At 42.7% G+C, this 18,857-nt stretch overlaps 1 protein-coding gene across 4 annotated transcripts in view; it reads right to left on the reverse strand.

Moving 5' to 3' along the window:
• LOC307188045 (BEN domain-containing protein 5) overlaps positions 1-18,857 on the reverse strand; it is a gene marked incomplete at its 3' end in the record, with an annotated part of 1,401,459 nt that overhangs the window by 354,271 nt on the left and 1,028,331 nt on the right. The window lies entirely within an intron of this gene.

Below are 18,857 nucleotides of genomic sequence, written 5' to 3' on the forward strand. Positions count from 1 at the left end.
ATCCTCATCTCTCTGTACCATACAACATTCAAAGAAAATAATATTTGTCAGGTACACTAGCCCATATAGATGAAGTTTGGAGGCAACTAGCCTTGGCCCCAAGGGCTGAGGTGGTCAATATCTCAGTTGGCTCGCCCCCTATCACACCATACTTATGGAGAAGGCTAGTCCTGAAACGGATGTCAAGGGAACCTGAGGGTGGAGAAGAGGGTATTGTAGGCTGAGGATGGGGCAGTGGTAAGCAACTCTCTTAAAGACAAGGCAGGATTCCTTAAGCCTCAGTCAACCTCTGTCTCTTTCCTTCACTTGATTTTCTATTAATAGCCATTTCCATTAATATGTAGTTTTTTTTTTCTTAAAAAGGGGTCCTAACAAACTTCACTTTGAGAACCACTGCTTCAAGGATACACATTGCAGGAGCTTCTGATTATCTGGTACTTCATCCAGCGGGTCCTTTGCCATATTTCACCTCACCTACATTTCCCTCTTTATCTTGCCTCTCCCCTAGAATGGCTTCCTGAAATTCTGCTTAAGCAGAAAGGAGAAGGCAGCAACATTTTTTGAGTACTGAATATAGGCCAGGCACAGTACCAGGTACTTTGATGTGTCATTTCTTCTTACACTCTTGGCAATCCTACAGGGTTGGTAATGTACAACAGAGGGACATGGGGTTCAGACAGGAGAAATTACCTGCCTAAGACCACATCTTCATTGAATGAGAGAGCCAGGATTAGAATTCAGTCAGTTCTAATCTTGGCTTGAAAGTCCAATATACGATCACGCACAGTAAATCACTTAGCATGATGCCTGGTACTTAATAGGTGCTTAATAAAAAGAGCTATTTTTGTATTGATGTTTTGTTATTATTATAGACCATGTGACCCTTGCTTTATAAAACCTGCCTTGCCCCTTTTCATAGAATTATTGGTACCAGAGCTCAAAGGTCATTGAGTCTGACCTGCCACCAGTATAGGAATCCCCTCAGCAATGTCCCCACCAGTTGTATGAACTGATTCTGTTTTATCATTTTGCCTGACAGGGAACTCACGTTTTGTCAGTTAAAATTTTTTTTTCTGTTTTTTTTGGCCATGCCACACGGCATGTGGGATTTTAGTTCCCCGACAAGCCATCGAACCCGTGTCCCTAAACAGCTCTACTTTGAGCAGGGTTAAAAGCTGCTTCCTTAAGAAATCATCCCTGTTTCTAGCTGCTTCAGCCCATGACGAGCTTGGAGGTCTGAAGAAGATCTGTGTCATCTTCCCTCCTGGTTAAATATTCCCAGTTCCTTCACCTTTTCCTTATAAGACCTGGTCTCAAATCTCCTGGCCCTTGTAGTCCCCTCCTCTTCCATTTAAATTTGATCTGTCCCAGTCAAAACCTCTTTAAGATCTCTCTATCTCTATCTATCTCTATCTCTCTCTCTCTCTATCCCTCTCTCTAATGATTTTTCAGGGCCCTAAAAGCAGGTCTGTAGCCTTTCATAGCCGTCTTAATCACGCATCCCTGTTTTACTGCCAGCTCATAATTCATTCCAGTTGACATTTTCAAGCAACAGTGCAACTCCAAGATGTCACTGACCTCCACTGTGAGCACACATCCTCGTGCTGAAATGAAACACACCCCCACATATGCAAGCTAGAAGGACTGCTGGAGCCAGACTGCCTGCTCTCCCAATCACAGAACCAGGCTAGTGGGACAACTGGCTCACGCTGCCTTTGCCAAGGCCAGCCTGTGAGGCTAGGCCCTTCCCTCATACATGAGGAAGGAAGACAATCTGTCCTACTTTTCCATAAGCTTGGTTTTGTGGCAATCGCCGTTGGTGAAGGAGGTCCATTTATCTGAAAAGTGTCTATTTCCTCATTAAGATCTATCTCTAAATGGTGATTCTGTGTCCGGGGTCCAGTAGAGAAAAAAGGGAAGAAAACCTGACAGGAACACGGACAGACCTGGCCTTGTGTCCTAGCTCCTCTCTGTGGTTTTGGATAACTTACTGTTATGTCTCCGGCCTTGAACTTCATACCTCTAAAATGAGTGAGTGAGACTGAAATACTGTCAGTGACTCTGAGTCAAATACAGCCAGACACTGTGCTTGTGGGCTCCCCTTCCGGTGTAGAGTTCTCTGAGCACGCCTGTAGCCAGGACCCTGGGGGCTAAATGACAGAGCTGAGAATTTAAAAGAGAACAAATTTTAAGCTAACCTCTCACACAGCAATTTTCAGTGCTTGTGTGTCTTCCTCACTAGCTGAGGGGCATCTTAAGGGCCTGGAACATCTATTATGCAGTCCATGGCACACAATAGCCCTCAGTAAACATCGCTAAACTCAGCTGAACCATTCCTGGAATGCACATTATCCTTTCAAATCCCCATGCCTTTGCTCACGCTGTTCTCTCTAACTAATCTCCTGAGATCTTCACGGAGCTCCCTCCTCACATCTCAAGACGTCCATGAGGTCTGCTCTGCACCTCAGCTCCCAGACCTAACCCCCTTCTCTCCTTTCCTCAGAACAGAATATTTCACACTTTGTTCTTCCAATGCATCTTGTAAAACCTAACTTTTGTATCATGCTCTGTCTTAATGATCTGTTTCCTTCTGTTTCTCTCATGTGGTCTTTACTTGAGGATAAGACTATGCCATTTCCTCTCTCTATTGCCATTGCCCAGCACAAAGGCTGAAAGGAATGCTTGATGCCATCTAATGATTCAACTATTCCATTATTCCCTCTGCAACAACCCTGTTAGGTAGGAATTCATCAGCATGGAAAGTAAGCATGCCCCTTCCTCTACAGGACTTCCCCCCTGTCACGGCTTTGGGGATTCCTGCCTTTATGATTTTGCTCCTGCCGTCTCAGCAGCAATATTATCTATCCACCTCCTCTGGAGACCTTCCTTCCTTTACTCCCACCCATAGGATCACCAGGCACTTTGTATTGATGTTTTGTTATTATTATAGACCATGTGACCCTTGCTTTATAAAACCTGCCTTGCCCCTTTTCATAGAATTATTGGTACCAGAGCTCTCTCCTGGACTCCTACAGCTCCTACTGTCTGTACCACTCCTGTGGTGATGAATTAAATCTAACTTGGTGACAAATCCCTTTAACCTACAGTTCACAGACATATGTGTACACCACCTAGTGGCCCAAGCAGATAAGTGTAGACTAGTGTTTTAACCTGTAGCTCTTAAGATAGGATTACAAAATCTGCATGTTCTATATGCAAATAAAAACAAAAGTGGACATTCAAGAATCACTGTGCAGTAGTGAGGGTGGGAGGGAGATGCAAGAGGGAGGGGATATGGGAATATATGTATACATATAGTTGATGCACTTTATTATACAGCAGAAACTAACACACCATTGTAAAGCAATTATACTCCAATAAAGATATTAAAAAAAAAAGAATCACAACAGTTTGAACCTAAGATACTAAAATATCCAAATCATTCACTCAAAGTCCTTAAGAAATAAAAGGAATAAACGAAAGAGAAAATTTTCATTCCTAAACGGTGTGCCTGGTATAATCATTTAGGATCACCAGCGGAAACTGTTTGGCATTTATTACAATACGGCACATGATTTGTGGAATTTGACCAATAATAGAAAACTAGTTATATAAGAAGGGAGCATGGTGGACATAAAGAATTACCAGATTATTTAAATTAGTTACCAACTGAGAGACATAAGGGCCTTTTACATGGAGATGATATATTACCTAACTGCCTGGATGGTAGAACATGCAATGTTAGTTGGAGGAAATGAAGGTAGCTAGCTAGGCAGCAGGTTTGGTAGGCTGACAGGGCCTGCTGGCTGAGGGCTGAGCAGCTGAACCATTAGCTAACCATAAGCTACAGTCTCAGGAAGGCAGGCCCTTCACACGTGTGGTAGTGGTACCGTGTGTGTGTGTGTGTGTGTGTGTGCGTGTGTGTGTGTGTTGAGGAGTGGGGGGAACATTTCTCCTCAGATAAAGGAATTCTAAACCTACACAGAGGGCAATGTGTCCAAGAGTGCCTGTATGGCATTCCATGGATTCCTGGCGGAGTGTGGGTATGCCAGGGTTGGGTCAGTTAGGAGGTAATGTGTGGACTCCTGGCTGTGTATGACTCTGCATCCAGCTTTCCCTGGTAAGAGTGGGGCCTCATAAACACTCAGAGGAAACCCATTTCTGTGTTTAACCAATGTGTGGTTGATGCAGAGTCATGACTCCATAAAGGTCATGGGGGCTGGAGGTTCCAAGGCCAATAGGAGTAATCTCTGAATTTGATGCCAACCAAGGATGGCAGAAGCATCTGTAGTGGATGCTTAAGGAACTGTCTATCAGCATCCTTGTTCCAAGAGTCATCCATATTCCTCTGTTCATCAGTGGAAGCTATTTTGTTAATACACTTCACCTCTGGTCACAGTTGACAGCCCCAAGGGTAAAAGTACTGAAAGGTGGGTCGGTTAGAAACCTCATCTAGGAATTTTGGATCTTTTGTGATTTCAATTATTCTCAATGAAAACTATTGTTGTCCAACATTAAAGAATCTATCTTTAAAATTTTTGTAATGAAAGTAACACATGCTTATTTTTGTCATTTTCCAAATTTCCAGAAAATACAGAAAGTAAAAATAAATGAAATTCCACCACTGAAAGAGAAGCACAGTTAGCATTGTTTTGGTGTTTTTTTTTTTTTTTGTCATCTTTCTTGCTTGTGTTTATTTAACAAGGTCATATTTATATATAACAAATGAAGCATGCTTTAATCTTGTACAGCATTATGTTATTTTTTTTTTTTTTGGTCTCAGGCTGAGTCTTTAAAGTATAAGAATGTAAGTCACATACATTTATTGTTATGTGACAACTCTTGTTGCTATGATTTTGTTTCTAGTCCTTTTTCAGGGAAGGTGGTGTTAGTAAGACATCAAGAGAGAACTACTTGGTTATTTTGTCACAGGAGGCAGTTTGAAAAGCCCAGCTACTGCAGCCTAGAGATGTAAACAAAGTCCTCTGAATCTAGGGAGACTCTTCCAGGCAATATCCAACCTGCAAGATACTCTTTTCTTCATGTTTGAAGTCCTTCTCCCTGCAGTTACACAAAGTATTTTGTGGAAAGAGCTCCAAAATCAAAATCAGACAGACAAACATATGAATCCTGACTCTACCATCTTTGAGCTATTGTTATCCTAGGCATGTTACTTAAGCTAGTTGGCAATTAGGTATCCCATTCGTAAAAAGAGTGTAGACCAACCTCCAGGGGCCTAACAGGAAAGAGAAGCTGAGAGAAAGAAGAAGAATCATTCACAGGTGAGGGGGTTGGGGGGGTGGGTGGGAGGTGTCAATAGGTAGAATGGGAAGCACACTGGTCGGAAGCTAGGATTTCTGAGTGCCTCTCCAGCTGTGCCCCACCTCAGGCTGAGACTTTGGGCTTCTCACCATCTGGTACCTAGCCTTTTACAACAGCACCTTAACTGGTCTCCCTGCTTCGTGTCTTGCAAATTGCTGCTGCAGCTGGAGTGAACTTTCTAGAATCACATCTTAAAACTCACCAGGCCTCCTACAGAATAAAGTTTAACCATTTAGCTGCTGTTGGAGGACTTCTGTGACCCAGCTCCTGCCTCTTTTCTCCTGTTCCTTCAGACTCTGAGCTCCAACCATGATGAGCCACTTCCAGTTCCCCAAATTTTGCTGTGCTCTCACCTCAAGGTCTTTGCACGTGTTGTTCCCTCTTAGAACAACAACCCAACCAGATTTACCTGGCTAATTCCTACTTGTTATTCAGCTCTCCACTCTCATGCCACCTCTTCTGTGAAGGCTTTCTTGACTTGCCAAGGCTGGACTGGATCTTGCCCTTATCCCTCTGACCTTCCCTATCAGAGCAGCATCACACTGCATCTCCCTGTCCTATTTACTCCTCCATCCTCTCCACTGGCTGTGTGATCTCCCCGAGGGCAAGGGCTGTGCCATTATTACTTCACTCCTCTCAGGGACTAGCCCAGTGCCTGACCAACAGATGATAACAAAGATTTGCCGATCACTGGTTACCAGGATGATAACTAGAGAAGTTCCTGCTGAATCGATCATCAGAAAAGGTCTTTAGTTTTATCCCCTTCTCTCTCAAAAGACACACACCATAATTTTTCTCAAAACCCTCTCTGATTCTGTCTTGGTGACCTAGGGATTAGACCACTGAGAATTTGGCCATCTTCATCTGGATGAGTAATTATGAAGCTACAGTTAAAAACGGACTTTTCATTTTCATCACGAACTGCATTGCAATTACTTCTCGGAATGAGAAAGGGACGTGGTGTTCCAGGAGCTCAGGGACTGGTTTGATGTGTGAGGTTCTATGTGGTAGAAAAGAACAGTCACTGATTATGTGTTCTGTTTTGCTTTTTTCTGTTTCGTGCAGGATAGCTATTAGGGGAAAAATCAGTCTTTCATGTCATAGACTGGAGATAATTTAAAAAGAGGACCAGTAATCCCTGTGCATTTTCCTGTCACTCCAGAAGCCAGCCATAATGGGGAGGACCTGGGGATCCACACCCTCTAGAAAGGGAGGTCACGGGCATAGGCATACATTTGGCTTCATGGCTCAGACCCTCTTTTCCCTGCAACCCCCTTCCTGTTCAGTTCCCACCCCCCACCCCTCACCCAGCCATAGTCATTTTCTAGGCATCTAGGGATCTCAGACTCCCTCCCTGCCCTACCCCAAGCAGAGCCTGCTCCCTGGAAAACATCTTATGTGGTGCTGACCTCTCCCTAAACTCACTACTTCTGATCGTTCTTACTCCAGTCTAGCCTGCTTACTGGCTGCAGGACTGATCACTCTAAAATTAAATTTGATCCTTTCTTAGAATAATTTAATGATCCCCATTGTCAACAAGGGATGAGAAATATCCACAAATTCTATGTGTTATTTGAAAAAGCAGTTTTTATATTTTCACATAACCTCATGTTTGGAGAACAAACAAAAAGTTACCTATTATTTTCGGAACCAAACTTCAGATAATAAAGGTGGGTCTAATCACCTTGGTCAGTGTCACATGTAGAAGATGTGGCAGGAGGAAGGTGTGGGGAAAGCCAGTCGCCTCTGTGAGGAAAGGGAGCAGGGATTATGAAAGTCTGAAAAACGCTGTCTCAAGCACTGAGTTCATGCCCACACCCCACTGAAGCGGGACGCCGGTCTTCTGTTTACCTGACCATTCTGTATGCCATCACCTTACCTGTCCCTGACCCTGCCTTCTGCCTTTGACATGGCCCTCTTTCTACTTCTCCTCATATGCCGAACAAGTGACGTGCAGCACGGCTTCTGCAGATAGCCCTGGAACTTCACTCTCTGCCTCTTCACTTGTTCACTCATTAATCCAACAAATAACCATGAAGCATCTACTCTGTTCCAGGCACATTGCTGAGGAGAACGAGAAAGACACAGCCCCTGTTTTCAAAGAGTTAGCTAGTAGTGGAGTGGAGAAGACATAGTAAGCAAATCATCACACAGTATGAATTAATTTCAGTTACGGTAAGTGCTCCAAAGACAAACATGGGGAAAGGTACATGACCAGGGTTCAACGTATTCCTCAAGCCCCACCCGGGCCGATGGCTGATGCCTGGACGCCTCCCCTACGCATCCACCAACTCCACCACCTTCCAGGGGAACCTGACCAATGGCTGAGGCTTAGCTGCCCTCTTGGGCACCTACTCCCATCAGGATAATAAAAAAATGCATTAGCCTTTTACTCGGGGAGAGAGTGAACATCGCTCAAGGCTGAACTAGAATCTCATGACTAGGGGTTAAATCCACTGGGAAGCAGAGTGGGGCAGCAGACAAAAGCTAGGGCTGCACAAGCGAGATTGCATCAATGTACTTCACCGAGGAGTCTCTGCTCCTGTTAGCTTCCTGTTATTGGAAAAGCCAGGCACCCAAGTGGCTTTCATCCCCAGGGCAGCTTAAGGAGCATTTGGGTTCACCTCTGGCAGTCTGCACAAAAGCAGGGCCAGTGGCAATGGAGAGGAGCATATGAAACTGCAGAGACATTTTGGAAGCAGGATTAATGGTAGCAGAGGCTGTAGCAGCTGCATTTGCTGAGCACTTACTCTGTGCCAATCCTCACAGCCTTCTGAGGCCAGCATTGTTACCCGTTTTTACAAATGAAGAAGCTGAAGTTCAAGAGGTTAGGTTATGTGCTCAAGGTCACAGCTGCTAATGGAAGAACCTAGATTCAAACCCATACTGTTGGCCTCTGATGCCTGTGCCCAGGTAGCTGTGAGAGTATTGAGTTATGAGAAACGTTCTTGGTGATCCCCAGGTTTCACAGGGGAGTGGGAGGGGCTATGACTTAAGCGTGATGTTTTGTATTTTTCCTTCATAGCGTTCACAATTTGAAATTCTATATTTATCCGTATTTATATTTGATTAATGTCATTCTCATTATATGCTAAGCTCCATGGCAGAAAGGACAGTTTAGTTTTCCTGGCAGAGTGGACTCTGTCTAAATATGTATTAAAAAATTAAATGTGGAAGGCTAGATCAGGTTTTTGAAGAGGGCTGGATAAACAGCTGAAACCCTTACTCCTGCTGGAGAGAAATGACACACCTCCCATCCTAAAACCCCAGAGACTCAGACGGGGGCTTGTGCTGGAAGACTTCACCCTGCCCAGCTCTGGAGGAAACAGTGAGAGGAAGGTTGTTCCAGTCATGAGTCAGAAGAGTCCATGCCAGGACAGATTGCTTCTTCCCCACCCTCTGCTCCAGCAGTATGAGGCCATGTGGGAACCTGCAAGAACAGACGTGGCATCTAAAGTGACGGTGAAGCTCAAGGCTGGAGAGGATGCATGCATGGCTGACAGATGCCTACCCAGTACACCCATGGGCCCCAAAGCCTCTGAGCATTGATTTCATCATGTCTCACATTACAGTTAGGTATTTACATATGAGTCTCTTTTTTCTTCCCACCTGTACCTCCCCTCTCTCCATCTCCTCCCCCCCCGCCTTCTCCTCCAAGGTGACAGATGAATATTTTCTATATTGGGTATTCTTCTGCACCTGATCCCAGATAGGACCACAGGAAGTTTGTTACAGATGTGATATTTTGGCTTACCATCCGACAAACTTATATGGTTATAAATTCTCCTTTTTTATATGTTTTAAGTCACAACTTTTCTTTTGTGAAATCAAATTTTAGAGTTTAAAAGATATGCCTTTTAGGGCTTCCCTGGTGGCACAGTGGTTGAGAGTCCGCCTGCCGATGCAGGGGATACGGGTTCGTGCCCCGGTCCGGGAAGATCCCACACGCCATGGAGCGGCTGGGCCCCTGAGTCATGGCCGCTGAGCCTGCGTGTCCGGAGCCTGTGCTCCACAACGGGAGAGGCCACAGCAGTGAGAGGCCCATGTACCGCAAAAAAAAAAAAAAAAAGATATGTCTTTTAGGTCTTCAGTTTATACTTCAAAGCTGCGATTACCCTTCATCCTCAAGATCACCACGACCCAGCATGAGTGAGGCTATCCCACGACATAGCCTCCTGGAATGTCAGAGCAAGGGGTTTGCAGGTCATTTGGCCCAACTGCTTTATTTCAACGAAAAGCAAACCGAGCCCACAGAGGGGAAGGGAGCTGCTCAGTCACCTGCCACAGTGTTCTGCACTATTTGCTTATGTGCCTCCTTCAACAGAGCGGAAAAAAAGGGATGTTTATATCCCATCCATGCCTAAAAGAGCACAGATGCTCAGAGAACAAAAAACTGTTGAGGAAAGCAAGAGAGTGGGGTAAGGGTATGGAGGCAGGGAAGGAACTTAGTTAAGAATTTGTTTTGAGTTTTAATACCATTATTTCTATTTGATTCAACTGGTTTTAACTGAGGAGTTACCAAGAGGACTTCCTTCAAGAGGTGGTAATTGAAATGGCCCCTAAAGGACAGGAACCAATTTACTTCTCACTGAGAAAGTGAAGCCAACTTTAAAAAGAAGAGCACAGGAATCTGGGTTGGCCATAGGTCCTGCTGTCCTCTGTCTCTAGGAGCTAATGAGTCTGTTCATGTTTGACATCTGGTTCTTAAGACTATCAGGTTATCTCCTTGAAACACTATTTTCTGTTCGTTTCTTTACATATTTGGTTATTCAATATATAACACTAATTCCAAAAAAATTTGAAGATGCTTAAAAGAATGCAATAAAATTAAAGCACATGTAATTAAAGACATGGAGAAAAAGAAAAATAAGGAGAAATTAGATGCTAGGTACAAGGTCATAACTCAGAATTCATATTCTGAGATACTCTTCTCATTTGCTAGAAGTAGGGTACAGATTTGGCTCTCAGCTTTTCAACAACTTAGGCACAGTGGAAAACTCGGTTACAATATACCCAGTGTCCTAAGGAAAAAACAAAAACCCCAAATAAAACAGTTGAATGACAGAATCTCCACTGTTCCTAACTTGAGGTCTGAGGGAAATATCTTCTTAGGGTCCTTAGAAAGGGTATCTTGAGGCCTAGTGGTTGATAGGATTTGGCCAGGTCATGCAGTGACATCCCAGCAGACCTGAGTCCCATTCTGCTTTTGAATAAGGCTTATGGAGCACAGAGATAGGTGAAATGACCACCAGGACCAGAATAAGAGGCCCCAGGTCTGTGCCATGGATAAGAGCAAAGGACAGACATGAGCACAAATCCTAGCCTGTATACTCACAAGTTTATAGCCCTTGGATGAATTGCTTAAACTCTCTCTCATTTCCACATTTCTTTTTTTTTTTTTTTTTTTTTTAATTTACTTTTGGCTGCATTGGGTCTTCGTTGCTGCATGCAGGTTTTCTCTAGTTGCAGCGAGCGGGGGCTACTCTTTGTTGCCACGCGCGGGCTTCTCATTGCGGTGGTGGCTTCTCTTGATGTGGAGCACGGGCTCTAGGCACGCCGGCTTCAGTAGTTGCAGCACATGGGCTCAGCAGTTGTGGTCTGCAGGCTCTAGAGTGCAGACTCAGTAGTTGTGGCTCATGGGCTTAGCTGCTCTGCGGCATGTGAGATCTTCCTGGAGCAGGGATTGAACCCCTGTCCCCTGCATTGGCAGGCGGGTTCTTAACCACTGCGCCATCAGGGAAGCCCCCATTTCCACATTTCTAATGTAGGGATAAGAAGAGTTTTTAAACCAGAATATAATTCCACTCAGAGTTTTTATATTATAACAAACATTACTGTATTATGGAATATAATATAAAATCCACGTCTCTTTTAAAGAGAAAAGATTCCATAAAACATTAAAGTTATGGATTTTTTGAGTATCAAGGTCACCCTTCCCTACTTAGGTGGAAGAGCTCGGAGGCTCTGTCTTCACAAAGGATCATATCACACTCAAGTAAGTGTTCAATAAAGGTTTTTTTGCTCCCATTCTCCTTCGGATTCAGCAAGTGTGCAAAGTTGTTCACACAGGCCTGCACAGAACCGTGGTAAGGACTGAGTGAAATAATGAACCAGAAACACTTGTATTTTGGCCCCAGCTTTGCCACTTTCTCGCTGTACGAGCCAATAATTTACCTTCTCTGATCATGTCTCTACCACATACTAAGTGATCATGGGCAAGTCAGTTAAATACTTTTAAATGGGTTTTTAGCAACCCACCTACTCGTAAAGCAGTTAGCCTTGCGCTTGTCATATAATCTGGGGGTAAATGGCACTTAGACTGCTAAGACTTTTATTTTTAATCCCGAGACTGCTTGGAAAGCCTTTCCTCCTCTCTGTCTCTATATATGACTTCTCTATTACATCATCACCTTCTGGAAGCCTCTGCTCTCCTAGGCTGGGTTAGGTGCCTCCTCCAGGCCCCTCAGCACTTCGTGCTACCCTTGGCCACAGACATTATCACTGTGGGTTGCAATCATCTGTGAGTCACCCTGCCGTGAGAGCTCTTGCGGACAAGGATGCTGTGTGATTCAGATTGGTATCTCCAGCTCATACCACTGTACTGGGCACAGAGAAGGCCTTCAGTCATGTTTGCTGAATTGCATGAAACTGGAATTCTTGAGAAAAATATCACGATATTCAGGATAAAACTGTGGCACTGAAAGTGAGGCAACATTAATGTGTTCCTGCCCATCCAGAGTAATGCCTCTGCACGATGTCAGAGTTATATATACCGCAGGAAGTAGAAGTGCCTGGCCGTAACAGTCTATTTTCCGCACTTGACTAGCTCTCGTGGAAGCTCCATTCCACGCTCACGGACCACGACTTTCCATAAGAAATCGCCAGCTTGATTGTGGGGAAAGAATCCAGATCTAATTGTTCTTTGTAAGCCTGGGACAGAAGGTATTATTGCTTGCAAAATGGAACTGGCTAAATTAATTTTCCTGAAACAAACATCTTTGCCAAATAAAAGCAATGCATAATAACAATCCATAATGAAAAGTAAAATGATACGTTTTGTTACGTGGGGCAGGCAAATGTGCTCACTACAAAGAAAGACCAAAATGTGATTTTCTTGGAACCCCAGGGACACACCTTGAAGTCTGAGAGAGGGATGTGTGTGTGTGTGTGTGTGTGTGTGTGTGTTCAGGAGTAGAGTAGGGTGGGAGAGAGATCTCTTTCTGCCTTTTTTTCTTTTCCTTTCCTTTTCTTTCCTTTTGCTTTTGAAAAACAAGCATCATTCCTGTCTGATTTCTGAACAATGCAGCCGGAATATTCTCATTACACTTTTAGTAGACAGGAATTGGAAAAGTGAGGGGAGTCAACGTTTATAGAACTGCCCTTATTTTCCCTTGACTAAATTTCCTAACCTATTTTAAAATTTATTCCAACTTTATATATATATATATGTGTGTGTGTTTATGTGTGTGCATATATCTTTGTAAACTGATAAATCCTTTCTAGAAAAGAGTTAATTAAGATGTTAAAAACTTAATTGTACATCTACTATGTAACAGGTGCTTTATTTATGTTTACTCGTTTTATCCTCATAAACATAGGTATTTAACCTCCATTTTAGAGATGAGGAAGCTGACATTCAAAGAGGTTAAGTAAATTGCTTGAAGTCACATAGCCGTTAAGTGATGGCACTAAGATTTAAACCAAGCTTCTGACTATGAAACCCATGTTTAAAAACACTCTCTCCATAGTATATAGCATTATTAAATAAGAATATTGATGATATCCAAAAAGGAGAAAAATACACACAAAAACTCAAGATCACAACAGCCATTTTCATTTTTTTCATGCTGTTTTCTAGTTCTTGTCTAAATATCTGTACTTGTACTGCATGGGTAATAATTATACATGAAGAACAAAGAGGTAGTCATGGCATAAATACGATTTTGCTACTTTCTGTATTCTGTTATTTTTAGGTTACATTATATCATAAGAAGTTTTCCAATAGTATTACACAGTCATTGTAAAACTATTTTAATGACTTCATAATGTTTCATTTAGTGAAAGGGCATGGTTTACTTAAACATAGAACATTTAGGCTGTTATTATTTTGTTATTATAAATGACATTACGGTAAACATCTTCCTGCATACAATTTTTTCCTTCATTTGGATTAGATTACCTCTCTGGGATGAATACCCAAGAGTGGAATTACTGGGTCAGAAAGCATGTACCTTTTTAGTACTCTTGATACATACTGCCACATTACTTTCCAGTAGGATCATTCCAATTTACACTCCCATAAGAAGTTCCTGAGATAAAGATTTTACTGTAGCCTTGCCAACATGGGGGATTATAACCTTTAAAATATATTTTTTAATGTAATAGTTATCATATGGTATCTAAGCGTTGTCTTTTTTTTAAAAGATGATTCAGTAGGTTTGAATTCTTTTTCATTAGCTTGTTCGTTCATTGTGTTTCCTATAGTGAGAGTTGACTTTTCACATTATATATCTGGCATTAAGGTTTTAGTTCTATTTGCATTTTAAACTCTCAGGGGAGAGCCACCTCTCTTGTTCTCGGTTCACCATCTTTGGTGGCACTGGAAATACCCACTCGGGGACCCGATTTGACACCAAAGGAAATGCTTCCCCTAAATAACAAGGCCATTTTTAAAGTTTCCAGTTAAAGATAGAGCCCACTAAAACTAGGAAATGCACATCTAGATAGTGTTAGTATAGGCTCACAAGGATTTAAGGATGCTCTGAGTTCCCCTCCTCCTTTAATCCCGTTCTAAGGAAGGACCATGTCACTTCTCACTGAACAGGAGGAGCTCTGCAGGAGATCGAGGGCACTGACTGGGCCACAGTACAAGAGGTGGTGTTTTCCCCACGACTGCCCTAGAGCAGGGGTACCGGGCAGTGGCCTGTTAGGAACCGGGCCGCACAGCAGAAGGTGAGTGGCAGGTGAGCTAGCGAAGCTTTATCTGTATTTACAGCAAGAACTTGAGGGAAAAATTTGTTTTAGGTTAGGATTCACGTGTTCAGTAGCCATCTACTCCCTAACTAAAAGTACCATTACCCTCCTTTTGCTGTGTTCAGAGAAGAGCAGTCACTCAGTCAGCCACACATGCACAGGGCTTAGCACATATTGTATACATAGCTCTGAGTTAAGCCCTGGGGCAGAATGGGAAGTGGGCACAGAGGAGCACTTACCTGGGCCAGGCGTTTTGTTTATATTGGCTCACTTAAGCCCCACAATATTATGAGGTTTGTTTCATAATTCCCTTTTGCAGCTGAAGAAACTGAGGGCCAGAAACGTAACGGAATTTATCCGCGATCCCAGTTATGAGCTGGTCTCCATGCTTCTAGTTGCACTTCCCTCAACCCATTCTCTACCCTGCGATCAGAGTGAAGTTTCAAAACTGCCAATGTGCGATTCTCTTTAAAATTCTCCATTGATAAAATAATAATGTCTAAACTACCTAACATACCGTTCTGCCCTGCCAGCCTCTAGCCTCCATGCTTGCTGCCACGCCCTTCACAGTCCAGGCTCCATGCTGATCACCGTTAGTCTGCAGGACACCATGCTTTACCTCTTGCCTCCCTGTCTTTTGCTTTCTTTCTTTTTTCATTGAGGTATAACTGACATATAACATTATATTAGTTTTTTTTTTTTTTTTTTTTTTTTTTTTTGCGGTACGCGGGCCTCTCACTGTTGTGGCCTCTCCCGTTGCGGAGCACAGGCTCCGGACGCGCAGGCTCAGCGGCCATGGCTCACGGGCCCAGCCGCTCCACGGCATGTGGGATCTCCCCGGACCGGGGCACGAACCCGCGTCCCTTGCATCGGCAGGCGGACTCTCAACCACTGCACCACCAGGGAAGCCCCATTATATTAGTTTGAGGTGTACAACAATGATTCAATATTTGTATATACTGTGAAATGATCACCACAGTTAAGTCTGGTTGCCATCTGTCACCATACAAAGTAATATCTTTTTCTTGTGATGAGAACTTTTAAGATCTACTCTCTTAGCAACTTTCAAACATGCAACACAAAATTAATGACTCTAGTCACCATGCTGTACATTAGGTCCCCATGACTTATTTATTTTATAATCAGAAATTTGTACTTCTTGACTCCCTTCACCCATTTCACTCCCCCACCCCCTTCCTCTCTGTCAACCATCAGTCTGTTTTCTGTATGAAATTTCTCTAGTCATGACCCCTGAAAGTATAGTCCTCATGTCTTTTTACAGGCCGTTTCCTTTGCCTCCCACATCCTTGCTGTCACAGTCTTTCCTTGGTTAGCTACTTCCCATTCCTTTTTCAAATCTCAGTTTAAAGGTTATCTCCATCATTAAGCCTTATCTGACCCCCCCCACAGAATAGCTTAGATGCCATTCTTCCGTGCTATCATAGCACTTTGGCTACCATCCTATAATTGTCCACTTGTTTTCTCATTCAACTGTGAACTCCTTAAAGGTGAAAATTGTCTCACCCATCACTGTAGCCCCAGCATTTAAGCATAGTGAATGGCACAGAGTAAATGCCTGCTGTAGACTGAATGTTTGTATCTCCCCAAAGTTCTTATGTTGTTGAAAACTAATCCCCAGTGTGATGGTATTTGGAGGTGAAGGCTTTCGGAAGTGATTGGGTACTGAGGGCAGAGCCCTCGTGGATGAGATTAATGTCCTCATAAAAGAGACCCCAGAGAGATCTCTTGCCCTTTTCACATGTGAGGTTACAGGAAGAAGTCTATGAACAAGGAAGCAGGCTCTCACCAGACACTGAATATGCTGGTGCCTTGATCATGGACTGACAGCTTCCAGAACTGTGAGAAATAAATTTCTATTGCTTAAAAGCTACCCAGTCGATGACATTTTTGTTATAGTGGCCCAAACAGAGTAAGACAGTGCCCAGTAAATATACTTGAATAAATTAAGAAATGACCAGAATCAGAAACTGCAGAGCTGGCAAACACATCACGATCCAAGAGGTCAGGGGTTTTTCAACTATAGTTTTTTGTCGTTACTTTAAGTTGTTGAATGTTCTTGTCCACCATTCATTGAAAGACTGGTGGAATAAACAATAAAAAGAAGGTGTGATCACCAATAAATGAAGAGGAAGGCATTATTTGTAGTTGCTCAAGCCTCAGTTTTCCCAGCTGTGCCCCCCCTAGAGGGCCCCCTGTTCCAGGCCACCTACTCTATCAGCATTCTGTAAAGACCAAGCATGGGCTTTGCAGTCACACCCTGGTTTGACTCGTGGCTCTGCCTTTTTCCATCACTAACTTTCCTGCAGCTACCATTGAGCAAATGCCTATCATGTGTCAGGTACTGTACTTTGTACTCTTTTTCTCTTAGTCAAATCACTAATTCTTTTTTTTTTAATAGATCTTTATTGGAGTATAATTGCTTCACAATATTGCGTTAGTTTCTGTTGCACAACAAAGCGAATCAGCCACGTGCATACACATGTCCCCATATCCCCTCCCTCTTAAGCCTCCCTCCCATCCTCCCTATTCCACCCCTCTAGGTCATCGCAAAGCACTGCACCGCTCTCCCTTTGCTATGCAGCTGCTTCCCACCAGCCAACTATTTTACATTCTGTAGTATATATATGTCGATGCTATTCTCACTTCACCCCAGCTTGGCCCTCCCATCCCATGTCCTCAAATCCATTTTCTATGTCTACCTCTTTTTGTTTCTTTTTTGGAATTTTTGAATTTTATTTTATTTATTTTTTATACAGCAGGTTCTTATTAGTCATCCATTTTACACACATCAGTGTATACACGTCAATCCCAATCGCCCAGTTCATAACACCACCATCCCCACGCCCTGCCGCTTTCCCCCCTTGGTGTCCATACGTTTGTTCTCTACATCTGTGTCTCAATTTCTGCCCTGGAAACTGGTTCATCTGTACCATTTTCCTAGGTTCCACATATACACATTAATATACGATATCTGTATTTCTCTTTCTGATTAACTTCACTCTGTATGACAGTCTTTAGATTCATCCATGTCTCTACAAATGACCCAATTCTGTCCCTTTTTATGGCTGAGTAATATTCCATTGTATATATGTATCACATCTTCTTTAACCATAAGTCTGTCGATGGACATTTAGGTTGCTTTCATGACCTGGCTATTGTAAATACTGCTGCAATGAACATTGGGGTGCATGTGTCTTTTTGAATCATGTTTTTCTCTGGGTATATGCCCAGTAGTGGGATTGCTGGGTCATATGGTAATTCTATTTTTAGTTTTTTAAGGAACCTCCATACTGTTCTCCATAGTGGCTGTATCAATTTACATTCCCACCAGCAGTGTAAGAGGGCTCCCTTTTCTCCACATTCTCTCCAGCATTTGTTGTTTGTAGATTTTCTGATGGTGCCCATTCTAATGATGGTGTGAGGTGATACCTTATTGTAGTTTTGCCTTGCATTTCTCTAAAAATTAGTGATGTTGAGCAGCTTTTCAGGGGCTTCTTGGCCATTTGTATGTATTCTTTGGAGAAATGTCTACTTAGGGCTTCTGTCCATTTTTGGATTGGGTTGTTTGCTTTTTTTAAATTGAGCTGCATGAGCTGTTTATATATTTTAGAAATTAATCCCTGTCCATTGATTCGTTCGCAAATATTTTCTGCCATTCTGAGGGTTGTCATTTCATCTTGTTTGTAGTTTCCTTTGCTTTGCAAAAGCTTTTAAGTTTCATTAGGTCCCATTTGTTTATTTTTGTTTTTATTTCCACTTCTCTAGGAGGTGGATCAAAAAAGATCTTGCTGTGATTTATGTCAAAGAGTGTTCTTCCTATGTTTTCCTCTAAGAGGTTTATAGTGTCTGCTCTTATATTTAGGTCTCTAATACATTTTGAGTTTATTTTTGTGTATGGTGCTAGGAAGTGTTCTAATTTCATTCTTTCACATGTGGCTGTCCAGTTTTTCCAGCACCACTTATTGAAGAGACTGTCTTTTCTCCATTGTATATCCTTGCCTCCTTTGTCATAGATTAGTTGACCATAGGTGTGTGGGTTTATCTCTGGGCTTTCTATCCTGTTGTATTGATCTGTATTTCTGTTTTTGTGCCAGTACCATACTGTCTTGATTACTGTAGCTTTGTAGTATAGTCTGAAGTCAGGGAGTCTGATTCCTCCAGCTCGATTTTCTTCCTTCAAGGCTGCTTTGGCTGTTTGGGGTCTTTTGTGTCTCCATACAAATTTTAAGATTTTTTGTTCTAGTTCTATAAAAACTGCCATTGGTAATTGGATATGGATTGAATTGTATCTGTAGATTGCTTTGGAAAGTACAGTCATTTTCACATTAGTGATTCTTCCAGTCCAAGAACATGGTATATCTCTCCATCTGTTTGTATCATCTTTAATTTATTTCAGCAGTGTCTTATAATTTTCTGCAAACAGGTCTTTTGTCTCCTGGTAGGTTTATTCATAGGTACTTTATTCGTTTTGTTGCAGTGGTCAATACGAGTGTTTCCTTAATTTCTCTTTCAGATTTTTTCATCATTAGTGTATAGGAATG

This window comes from Stenella coeruleoalba (assembly GCF_951394435.1).
Source record: "Stenella coeruleoalba genome assembly, chromosome: 1".
Lineage (NCBI taxonomy): Eukaryota > Metazoa > Chordata > Mammalia > Artiodactyla > Delphinidae > Stenella > Stenella coeruleoalba.